Raw genomic sequence first — 12,889 nt, 5'->3', positions numbered from 1 at the left:
GAAACTTTTTTACTAACACTTTACTAACACTTTTTTTTTTAAACTTACAATTGATCGAGTGTTTCGAATAGTTTAATGAGCAACTATATTAGACTAGGAGAATATTTTCTTTAATAGCATAAAGACGATTTAAAACCCAAAAATCGGAATACATAAAGTAAATATAACTAAAGTAAATATAAATATTTATATAAAAATAGAAAGTAAACATCACGTATGTAAAACATATGTTAAAAGAGAAATTAATACATTCATTTCTTTCAAACAGTGCAAATGGAGTGTATTTTCTACCAAGATCCTTGTCCCTACGAGATAATGAACGAGACAATGACTGAAATGAAATAAATCTCACATTAATGCAACACACGTCCATAATTACTGAAATTGGCACATAGACAATGGTTCTTACATAAACTAAGATTTTCTCGCGACGGCTTAAAGAAATAATAACCAAGGACAAGTTTCTCACCCCCTCAGGGGTGGTTCTGCGCCCTCGATAAAAGTTGAAATTGCATTTTCCAAGCTTCATAAGATTGCAAACAATTGCGTATCCTCTAACCTGTCGATCTCAGCAGTCACCTGACAAACGAAATAAATAAACAAGGCTAATAAAATCTGTCCTCCGCGTCGAATATTTCAGCGCGTCCCTACCGGGAACGAAAGACGTCCTCATCCACCCAATCCAATTACGTCGACGGTAGTAAACCAATCAAGGTCGGCGACCCCTCCCAAACCGCGGAAAACGGTCACGTCATTCGAAATAGATATCGCGGTATGGTCAAGGGGCGGCCGAGGATCGCCGGGGATGGAGGCTAGACAATGGTGAGCGGGGTGGCGAGGCAGCGGAGAACTGTGCCGGCTGTTTAGCATTATTAATTAGAGCCGAAGTCGTTCTAAGTTGGCGAGTACATAAGCAGAAATAATATTTGCGCTGGCGTTCATTAGGCGGTGGCGGGGGTGGGGCACGAGATGGCGCCACAAACGGGCCGGATTCTCATTAAAATAACCTTGCCTTTCCTTCTCGGGGCGACAGCCCGCGCGCCCCTCGTCCGTCCGAGGAAAAACAATAAAAAGCGTGGAACTACAAGCGAAAAGAATGAAACGAGGGGGCGTGGGGGTGGAACAAAGTGAACGAGGCCGCGGCGAGGATAGGCGACCACCCCCGCCGACCCCCATCCGTCGCTCCTTGCCTCCGTTCCACCCTCTTTGTCGGAGACAGAGAGCAGGAAGCCGAAGAATGGGGCGCAAAAGGGCGGACGCGACGGTGGGGGAGAACGAGTTACGGGGGTAGTTTGGCTACCACTAGGTAACTTAAATGAAAGTCGCGGTTACCCCCTTAACGCGAAAATACGCTGAGGGAAAATTTCGTTTTTTCACCCTGATTAATGTAATACTCGACGTCGCTGGCTGCCGCTGCTGGCCACGTTAATTGGTCATTCTCCGCTCGGCTTTGATTCTCCTCCTACGCTCGCCACCTACAGATCAACGCGTATCTCGGCTGCACGCCCGGCTAACTCTCTCTCTCTCTCTCTCTCTCTCTCTCTCGCTCTCGCTCTCGCTCTCGCTCTCTTATTCTTTCTCTCTTATTCTCTTTCCCCATCTCACTCTCTGTCCCTCTATCCAGCTCTCTTCTCTCTGTCGAGAGACAATTCTCCGAGACTGAAAATAAATTTTCTGCTGACGGTGAATTAAAAGCCTCTGCAAATCCGCGTTTGAAGGAAGCGTATTCCGCTCTCGACTCTCTCCGGCCGCGAGTTCAACCGACTCCCGTGAAATCTTCCTGCCCGACCAGGCTAAAACGGATAAGCGCGCCGAGCTCTTATTAGGTCTCAATTAAATGCCGGATAATTTTGAGCGACGTGAATTACTCGCGATGCGCGCGCTCCGCTGCGCTCCTGCGCTCGCCTTTCTTTCGGTCGCTGCTGCGGGAAATCGGACGCCGCTGTTCGTAAGTGAAAAGTATTTTAAACGACGTTTTATTGTCGCATCGCTGCAGTCTAATGCAATTATCTGCCGGTCTCTCTGCGCCGGTGAATTGTTCCTCCGAGATGCAAATTGGCGACGGTTCTGCGACATGTGTGTGCTGTCATGTTGACTGGCAACTGCGGGCTTTGACATCCGCGGGCTTTCTACACGTGTTCGATTCAGAATAGAACGCTCGTTTTTAATAACCTTTTGTATCGATGCACCGATAGATTCGACGCGAATCATTTCTTCCCGATGTATTAGGTGGTACGAATTCGTCCGCTGTTGTAAACTATTTCTTCAATGACTCTTATTTTTTATTAGTTAACACGACCGACTTCGAAACAGTTTTCTAATGCTTGATAAGCGAGAAGAATTGTTACAGGAATTGTTTCTAAATATAGAATAGAATTAGCTGCCCTAATAAAGAAATTCTCGTTCTATTTCAATTCCTATTTAAGAAATAAATACATGATCGAATTTCGGTTTCCCATTTATAAATTGTTAGTCGTCTCGTTTTCGGAACGGTATTTTTTTTTACCTAAAAATTTGATACACAACTACGCGTGGAAATTCTGGCCATCGAAATAGTTTCACCGGAAAATGTTGGAAACCTATGGTTCGCGTCGATTCTTAAAACCCATTGGATTCTTTATTTCCACGTTTCGAGTGGATTTTCATAAAAATTCATCGTGTTCGTAGTCGACGGAACTTCCGAGCTGCGAATCGTTTCCACTGACCGTAGGAAATAAAACATTTACCGTTGAACGCATCAACGTCCGGGAATCGGGGATTAATAAAATAAATAAAATATCTAATTTGCAGTTACAAACGTGGCGCATGTAATCCCATGAATAAATGTTCGCGAATGCATCGGGCCGGATGAAAGGTTGGATTACCAACCGGAAAATATAAAACGACGCGGAGTTTTTCCGGCGGGGGCGGGTCATCCCTGTTATTTTTCGTTCGCGCACCTCTATTATAAATATAATCCACTTGTCCGCCATTCGACAGCAATCAAAATCTGCATTTCCACGGAATTTATCATTATAATACTACCATCGACGGTAATCCGTTAAAAGGCCGTCGCGAAGCGAACAATTTTTCTCTCATGCGTGCACACATTCGCGCACAAACACACACAAACATACACGCGCGCGCGCGTGCACACACACACAAACACACACACACGCACACCTGCGTGTGGAACAGTAGGAAAATACAGGGTGGACGATAAAGAAGCCGCGATATGACAGACCCAATTATTTATTAAAATTGAATGCATTCTAATAATTCGTTGCTATAGTCGCAACTAAAATTGTACAACATGTTGTGTTTAAAAATACGTTTTAATAACAAATGTAAATACATTTCAAACATTTATTCGTCGTATTTTTTGTACCATATTAACACGAAACATTTTCAAGCATACGAAATATATTTTTACGTGGAATGCGGTGCACGATTTTAAATGCGAGTCATTCTAATCTGTTTTTAACAGTGGAAAAGATATTTTAAAACAACTACGAAATGTTATTTGTCCAACAACTTATTTAAGTTATCAACCATTCATGAAATCAGCAATTTATAACGAGACGGGTAAAGCGCTTTTTTAACACCAGAAACAGGATACGCTGTACAGAAGAAATAGAGAAGTAGTCAGGTATATTTTCCTGATCGTGGTATTATTAGATGTATGACTTGGAAAACTAATTGCACCTCATTTAAGAACAATAAACTAACTTATGTAATAAACAAACTTTCTTTCACACTCGCTGATTTTCACCCAAACTATACCTATAACAAAACAATCTTACAGAGATATTATTTGAGCCTCATTCAAACATTATTTACTCCGAAGAAGAAAAACGAAACTCACTAAAATGTATTGTTTATAAAATTAATATGATATCTATTTTTTTATGTAGAAATTAAATGTAACATGTATCACACATGTTGGAGTTGACAAGGAGAGAAGGGAAGGTACTCGAACTAATAATTTCTAGACCCAATTGTATTAAAAACAATAAGCAATAATATTGGCAGAAGAGTCTGTCAGACTCCGTGTCCGCAGTTAAAGGTTAATAATTGCAAATAACAAGCAGTTGTCAATTCTTATCGAACAATCGATATCCAAAATATTATAGTTTTTGTCAAGGTTAAATGGTTTCACCATTTTATACAGGGTATCTCAAAAATGTCTCGAAATCCGAAAATGGGAGGTTCCTGAGGTCATTTGAAATAACCTTTTTTCTCAGCGAAAATTCAATCCGCGGCTTTGTTTACGAGTTATTATCGAAAAACAGTGACCAATAAGAGGCGAGATCAGTTTGCGCGAGACGGCCAATCCAATGGGCGGATCTGGACTTCGTGCGCTCGTTGGCTGAGGCCTCGCGCCAACCGAGCTCACCTCTCATTGGTCAGCGTTTTTCGTTAATAATTCGTAAACAAAGCTGCAAATTACATATTTGCTAAGGAAAAAGTTACTTCAAATGGTCTCAGGAACCCCCCGTTTCCGGATTACGACACATTTTTAGGCCACCCTGTATAACCTAGTACATTTTACACGAATGCAATCTAATTTCGTAATAGTTTTCTAAATATAAATAAATTTGATAATGTTCAAATTATTTTGAAACGTGATATAACAATTTTCAGTGGCGCCTTAGAGTCGCCACTCGAGTGCAGAGGGTTAATAGACACTATAAAAATACTAGACCTCTTAATCTCGAGAAACAGACGGTAGGTTCTCGCACCTCGTGAAACGGGCCCGGCCCCGCGTTCCCTTTGACCCGCAAACACGATCGCAACACCGTGTACAGCGAGCCGGTTCACCGTCATAAATTCGCGTAGCGGAATAATAAAAGGATAATAAAGTCGTAGTCCGATGTTCCATCGACGGTTTAATTAAACAATTTCGCGAGGTGGGGGTGGTCGGGTACGTAATTGGAAAAAAATCGGGCGGAACCGGTATCGGCATCGAAGGGCGACTTCCGGGCCGGGTCATGGGCACAGAGGGGTTGGTCAGCGAAGGGGGTGGTGTTCGTTCGGTCAGAGGGGGCTGGGGGTTCGGGAGGTGCAGGAGGAGAAACGATAGAAAGAGAGAGAGGGAACGAGCGAGAGGGTCGGCGGGAGAGGGCGGTGGAGAAGTTCCGAAATGAGTACCCGTGCAAATACGCCAGGATTGTTTCTGCCGCTAATTGCTCGGTTTTTTGCAGGGGCTCGGCCAACAATCGATTTGCATTTCAAAGGTAGCCCGGCATAAAAATAAAATGCGCCCCGTTAAAAGTTGACTGGCGCCGGCACCGATTCCACTGTATGCGTGCCGATACCGTGTATCTTCGCGATCGTACGTATACCCACGCACACGCCGGCCACGGACGACAAATTGCATAAAACTCGTGCCGGATTAAAGCCGTCGATGGAACAACGTCGATTCGCGCACTTTTTTCCTCGGCGACGATCCGCTGAGCGCCGATCATTACTCCTGAATATAATGTTTTTAAAGTTCCGCGCTGTTTACACCGGACACCATCCTCATTCATCGCTCGAGGGATTAATCGGCCGGGCTCGTCTTGATTCCAAGAGTTTCGTAATTGCATTTTATTTCGGTCGCTCGTCAGTTCTTCGACAATCACGTTTCGCAGTCGAAGAATTCTCTTCTGTCATTTGCAGCTACAATTTCAACGTCTTTGTTCGAAGGGTGAAATCAAATGTGAGATCGTACAACGTTGGAAACGCTAGACGGTATTTGTTGTGGAGGTTCACTGACGCCGATTTTGTGAAACAGTATTTTAGATTTTGAAGCACTGAAATGATAACAAAAATTATTTTATTATTCCGAGTTCGTCGTATTAAATATTAAAGGCAAGCAACTGATGGTTCATATTTTTGCACTAATACTGGAAGTATTACAACGATCGTAATCGATTTCTATTCTATTGCAACTTTTAAGTGATGTAGTGGTAATCAATAAAATTCTGTCCTGTCTGAGTGACCGCAGGAAATTGTCTTTTTCAGAAGTTATGTCAAGGTTATATACGCCATCTGATAGTATTGGAATAAAACAGTCCATTAGTAAACAATGTATGAAACATAAATCATGAACTAATATTTTTAATGTGTTTACAATTTAGTACATCAATTTTAAATGAAATTGAAAATAAAAATCGAAGTGTAATTAACTAGTAAATAGTTTGTTCTCTGAAGTACTTCCAGAACACAAAGAACTAAGATTCATAGATTTGCTAGATCTTAAGAGCTGTTTAAAAATAAAACTTCTATAGTCTGCATAAAAATACAAATACTATGATCACGACATCGTAGTATATCCCATCGTAAGATTTCTTAACATGTAAATATATATAATATTAAACACAGAATTAGACAATTCAGCAGCATTAAACACTTTAAATAATTAAAACGAAGTGGATTGTAAGAAGTTCAAATTACTTAGGACAATGCATGATGCTCCATTTTTTTCGCGGCGGAATTATAAAGTGAGCGGAACACGCTCCGAAATCATAAGTGACGAGCAATTAATTTGGGAAGGAAATTTACGAAGGGTATTGCGTTAACTGGAATCAACGTTGACGCGTGATTCGAAGGGTTCAACGAGGAGGTCCGACGGGGTGGAACCTGGAACACGGTGTCCCCGCAGGACGAATATTTCGTTTCCTGCGACGCAGGGTGACAGGGTGCAGTATTTGATTTTACGCAGTACGCATCGAGCGGTTTCCACGAACGTTAATTATCACTGTCCACCTACAGTCTCATTACATTCCAATCGACCCCTTAATCAACGCATGATTGGTGTACTAATTGATTGCTACTCCGTAATTATAACGGCGCACTGACGGATGCCGGTATCGAAACCTCCAAGCATCGAGAAGCGATCGCTTGGAACTACAGCGAAAGTTGCATGTTTATTTGAAAAAAAAACACTAATCTTGTTGCGAAAACTGTCTTACTAAAGTGTATACTTGGTTAGTCAGTCTTTGCGATGACATTCGTTAATGGAGAAATCATGTTTAGGATTGCTCAAAATTAAAATTCGTCCAGAATTTCATGCTTCTCAATTTATTGCAAAAAGATGATAAAAAAAATTGATTTAGGTATTTTCTTTCATCAAGAATTTCATTACCATTTTAAAGTTACAATAAACAGTCTGCAACATGATTTATGAATTTTCAAAAATTGTTGGATGCTCATTTTTTGATTCTCTCTTCGGAAAACGAGTCACAAGTTTGAAAGACGATGTGGAAAATCTTGGGACCGAATCGTCCTTTTTTAAGCAGGCTCGAGACTGGTGCTGCAACGTAGCGACGAGAATTCGAACGGACAAGGTTCGTTCGTGGGCAGATCGATGGAATGTCGGTAAAAATCCCGGCGCAGTCGGTAACGTTTGATTGGGATCGGGTAAAGTAGGATTGCGTACATACCGACGTAAGCTCGGTGAATAAGGACGTTGCCGGTAATAATAGGTGGATTATTAACGAATTTCCAATAAAATTACTTCGCTAATTTCTTTCGTATCCTTGTGTTTCTTTCTGAACGATTTGTCCAGTCCGCAGCAAACATTGATGAGAGAAAGAAGCCGACGTAAATGGAATTTGCCAAATGATCGATTCAGTAAATAAAGCAACCTTTAAACGTGGTTAAAGGCATTAAACGCATCAATCGACGAATTTCTGTACTGGCGCATATTCAATATTGCATGAAACGTACGTTGCTCCAATTATTTCGGATTATCCGTATAGAAATTAATCCTATTCATACGCGGTAGCTCTGATCCCACTCGTTAAAGCGGTTCTAATGAAACGGGTTCCCGTTTCCCCTCTGTACGTCTACCATAATCGCGCTGTTTACAATTAGTAACATTAATTCGACATGATTTCCGGTCCGCGTACGCCGAAGCGAGAAAGGGAGACCGAAAAACGAGATAGAGAGAGAGAGGTAAAGAGACCCGCGAATTTGTATAGAATTTCATTAAGCCAACGGTTAACCACTCATCGAACCATAGAACGTAACTGGTGGTCGGATTTGTACCAATTATTAGAAAATGTGTGTATAAGCGGCTTTGCGCGATCCATGGGTTCGGTTTAGCAAATATTTGATGGCTCCCTAATGGACACTGTTCAAGCAACTGCTATCTAATTTGCTCAAGAAGGTCTATCGACATCGACATCATACAGGCGATATGGAATTTGTGGAAACTTTTTCACCACCTTTGTCCTGCCGAGCTGCAATTCCCTTTTTTCTTTTTGGTCGATATCGTTTGGTACTTTCCACGCGAAAATTAATTATGGTATCTTCAGTGATCACAGTAGAAATTGTTAATGAAGTCTAAGATAATGGTCTATCAATTGATTGGTTATGGGTTATAGCAACGATGTATGAAATCCATTATTATTTATCACATTATCTATCGACGATTATTTAGAGATTTCTTTTTAAATTTATGATTCACAACTCTGGATTTGTTCAATTGGAACAACTATTTGAATAGTAGATTATTAAAACGAACTAAACGTTACTAGGATTTTTTAAATACGCAAGGATTAAGCTAGTATTTGCTATGGTAAATTTTTAATTTTTCTAGTTTCTGTTTCTTTAATTAAATGCGAGAATTTTGGAGTTAAATATCCGATACTTAACGTGTTAATTACTAAATGATTCTGTGATTTATGAAGCGCTTTTATATCTTCCTTTCTTTTATATCTTTTAATGAAAACACTTTTTCCAGAGCGAGGTGTTAAAACTACCTTAATATGCTTAATAAAACAAGGGAAAATGAAAATTTTGTTGGTAATAACTATAAGTATGTTATTGTTGGTTTAAAAAGATTCGTGGGATGTTATAGACTTTCCAACCGACTAGTTGGAGGTTAAAACAATATTTTTAAACTTCTCGTTATATAATACAATGCTTTAAAAGCATATTAACACATTAACTGCCGTACCAACCACACTTGCGTGACAAAGTTGTTTGCCTAAACTAGAAAATCAATTTTTCATGGACTAAGTTACCGAGTTCGCTTGGAATTTATGAAATGCAAGAGAATTGAGAAATATTTCTAGTACAATTTTCTAGATATAACTTCTGATTTCCTTACATTTTGTTAATTGTCAGCAGCGTTCCGTTCATTTGTTTTAATTATACAGTATTTATTTCAATCAAATCAGTGTTTTACAGTATTCTGCACTGTGTTCCTTATTAATTTCCCAGTTTTTTATTTATTAACACTAGGACTACTATCACAATAAATTTCGCTTGTCGCGAACATCTTATCATGCAGTTGTTATAATTATAAATGTAATCTTGTGAAAAATTATCGGATACAGTCTCTTGGAGAATATTTTGTGATAAAGATACTGCAAAATTAACTAACTTGGCAAATCAGTCAGTTTTAGTTGTCAGTAGTTCCAGCGTTAAACAAACTGTTTTGATTTTATTCAGTTCTCGTGGTTCTTAAATTAGCAATCAATATGTTACTAAGATTTCCAGAATGTAGTGTATCAAGATAAACATCCTTGTAGACATATCAAGACATCTAGATCTGTCCACGACCTCTATAATATCTTTATAAACTACTGATCGCTATTTCCCCACATGAAACGCGACACACAAATCTTTACAGCATTGAATGCCGCTTCGGTCACATATGGGAGACACTAATTTTTTATTAATTTCCAAAACTTATTTTCATTGCAATTGGGGTACTACGTGATGGTAATAGCAAAGTTTCAAGACTGCTATTATAGATTGATGTCTTTGGCAATACGAGCGGCAACTTGGTTGAGATTATGGAGCACGACCTGCTGTGGCCTTTAAAATACTAGAACCGTTGCTTCATTGGACTATTAACTGAACTTATTAACACGTTAAGGTCCGAAAATCAATCTCAAAACTTTCCACACAATCAAAGTAATTTAATTAATGACACTGAAACTAGAAAGTCAAAATGATTTTGTGGGAATTTTTGGAGTTGATTTTCGAAACTTAACGTGTTCAAAACTCATTATTGAAATATACTCGAACAAACTGAATTTTACTAGCATATTTATAATGCAAAAGAATTTTTGAAACTTAACGTCTTCAAAACTCATTATTGAAATATACTCGGATAAACTGAATTTTACTAGGATGTTTATAATGCAAAACAATAAGAAGGTATTTTAATTATTTTCATTATAAACATCCTAATAAAATTCAGTTCGTTTGAGTATATTTCAATAATGAGTTTTGAACACATTAAGTTCCGAAAATCAACCTCAAAAATTCCCACAAAATCATTTTGACATTCCAGTTTCAGTGTCATTAATTAAATTACTTTGATTTTGTAGGAATTACGGGGTTGGTTTTCGGAACTTAACGTGTTAATAAGTTCATTTAATAGCCCAGTGAAGCAACGGTTCTAGTATTTCAAAGGCCACGGCAGGTCGTGGTCCATAACCTTAACCAAGTTGCCGCTCCTATTACCAAAGACATCATTTTCAATCTATAATAGCAATCTTGAAACTTTGCTACCACCTCCAAGTTGTAAAACTATAAATTTCGCTCGCAGGACCGAGCTCAGAATAAGTGATTCCGAATGAACTGCTTTAAATTTTCAGTTTTACGGGGCATTTTTACAAAATATTTTGCAACATCGACTCGGACTCGCCAAACCCCACTGTTTCGCGAAAAGTAGATCGAAGATCTACGGAAAACGATGCTTCCCGAATGAGGCTAGATCAGCCGAAGCTGCCACCAGGAGACGTCCAAGCTGGACGCGGTTCATCATCGACACCTATCACAGCGCGTTCCATGGGGTCGCGGGTCTTTGGCGGGCTTTAGCGGGCTTCGCCAGCAATTCGAAGTTTTTAATGGAGATTTGCACCGCTCGGCCGGGCCAAAGAGGTCGGTATAATCCAATAGGGCCCCATTGTCTGCCCGCTCTCCGGACATAACCAACCCCCTCCGCCGATGTCCGTACATCTCTGTCGGTCTTGCTCGGTCCTCGGCTACACCACAGCTGTACAACACGTTCACAAAGACATGTTCCCATGTATATGGATGCGACACTGCACCGGGAAGCAATGCATATTCAAAATCCAGCCGCGGGCGGCTTGCCAGGGCAACGGAGTCTCTTGTTTTGCTACAGGCACGGAGCACGAGTCCGCAAATTCGGTTACTTCATTTTGAGCCTTGACCACCCCTTTGGCCACCCACGGGGTACCCTCTCCTACACCCCCCTAGACCCCTTCGACCCCCCTGCCGCCACCTTCCGGCAACCTCCTCCACCGCCACCGACCACCTCCTTCTACCCCGTAGAACGCTACGCGTTTTAACCCCTCGGCGTATGTCCGGGGTTATGAATTTTAATAGCTTTACGCCGCGCCACGTGGGGGTGGTAGGAGAGGCCGCGCGGGGGTGGTCGAAGAGTGCTGGCTCCGGGGGCCACGGCGTGGGGAGGGAACCAGCCTGGCAGAGGAGGAGGGCGGCTGGAAAAATGGCGGCGAGTTTTTCGCCCGTCAAACTGTCGATAGATTAGATTAGAGAAAAAAATGCGCGCGCGTTCGCTGGCAAGCTGGTGCGCGCGTGTTCCCGGCCTCTGCGCGCTGCCACCCCTTCGCTGACAGAGACGGAAGAACCGGGGCCCTGTCAACGAGCAAAAAGGACAAACGAATAACGTCGCGTTCCATAGGCAGCCGCGACCTGAACGCGACACGTTTTTCCCGGCCGGTTTCGTGCTTTTCTGTATTCTTCAATTTTTCGATCGTTCTTTTTGTTTCGTCTCCCTTTTTCTCTTTCTCTCTCTCCCTATCTAACTCTAGCTCTAGCTCTCTCTCTCTCTCTCTTACTCTCTTTCTTTCTCTCTTTTCCGCTCTCGTTCCCTGTATTTTTTTAGTCACACATTTTCGTTTCAGGCGTTGGTCCCCGAAGCGAAAAATCCCGAATTCGCGATGGTGCTCCGAGCGACATCACTGCCTGCCACGATCGAGCATTGTCAATTTCCGAGGGGCGAAACCGCCTTTGGAAATGCTCACTCGATTATCTATCTACTTGCTGTTTAGAGTAATACCGTTCTCTGTTGTTATGGCGCTCGTTGATGGTGAACAGAGGGTCGCGACTTTGTTCGAGTAATTTGCGACATGTGATTTTCTACTTCTTCCCAATCTGCCTAGCTTTTAGTCGCGCTTTTGCAGTGGCGATTGCGAATACATGTGATCTGTTAGGCCGAGTCGTAAATCATTTATTCGTCGATAAAATAAACAAGTGTATCTTCGATGATCGAATCATTGGAATAGTAAATACTTCGTTAGAATTTCTAAACCAATGAGTAAAATGTTTACCGTAATATCCTAGGCTAACGATCTAGATTCATTCGCGTAAACGTTAGTATATGCAGAAAATCGTTCGCTAAATTAAGAATGCACGATTTTCATAAGATAGACCGCGGACGAAGCAAAATCTGTTGAAGTGATTGTCAGTTTTTCTGAATGATTGGTGTAAAGAATAAAATGAATTAAAGAAATCGGCGAGACACGTTAACGTTATTAAATCGGGACCATTGATAACAATAAAACTGATGCGAAGCAATTTCTCCGTACACGCGATAATTTATTAAGCATTCCATATCAATTAAATTCTATAGAAATTTCTTGTTTAACAAGACACGCCTTTGAAGATTAAATTTTAATATTGGGAAATTTCTTAATGAACCGTTCATAAACGATGGTGATTTCACTCTAAATAACAAGGCAACAAATTGTCTCCTGGAATTAGAGTTTATTCTAGACATACGGTCATTAACTCTCAAACATTCATCAGGATGAAAATTCATCGATTTTCAATTTCCAGTTACTATATCTAATTTATCTCCACTTTTCTTACAAGATATGTTTCATCAAAACGCAAAATTATAAATGAGACATCATTT

The sequence above is a fragment of the Megalopta genalis genome, chromosome 19 (assembly GCF_051020955.1).
Source record: "Megalopta genalis isolate 19385.01 chromosome 19, iyMegGena1_principal, whole genome shotgun sequence".
NCBI classification, from domain to species: domain Eukaryota; kingdom Metazoa; phylum Arthropoda; class Insecta; order Hymenoptera; family Halictidae; genus Megalopta; species Megalopta genalis.
This window is presented reverse-complemented; position numbering follows the sequence as displayed.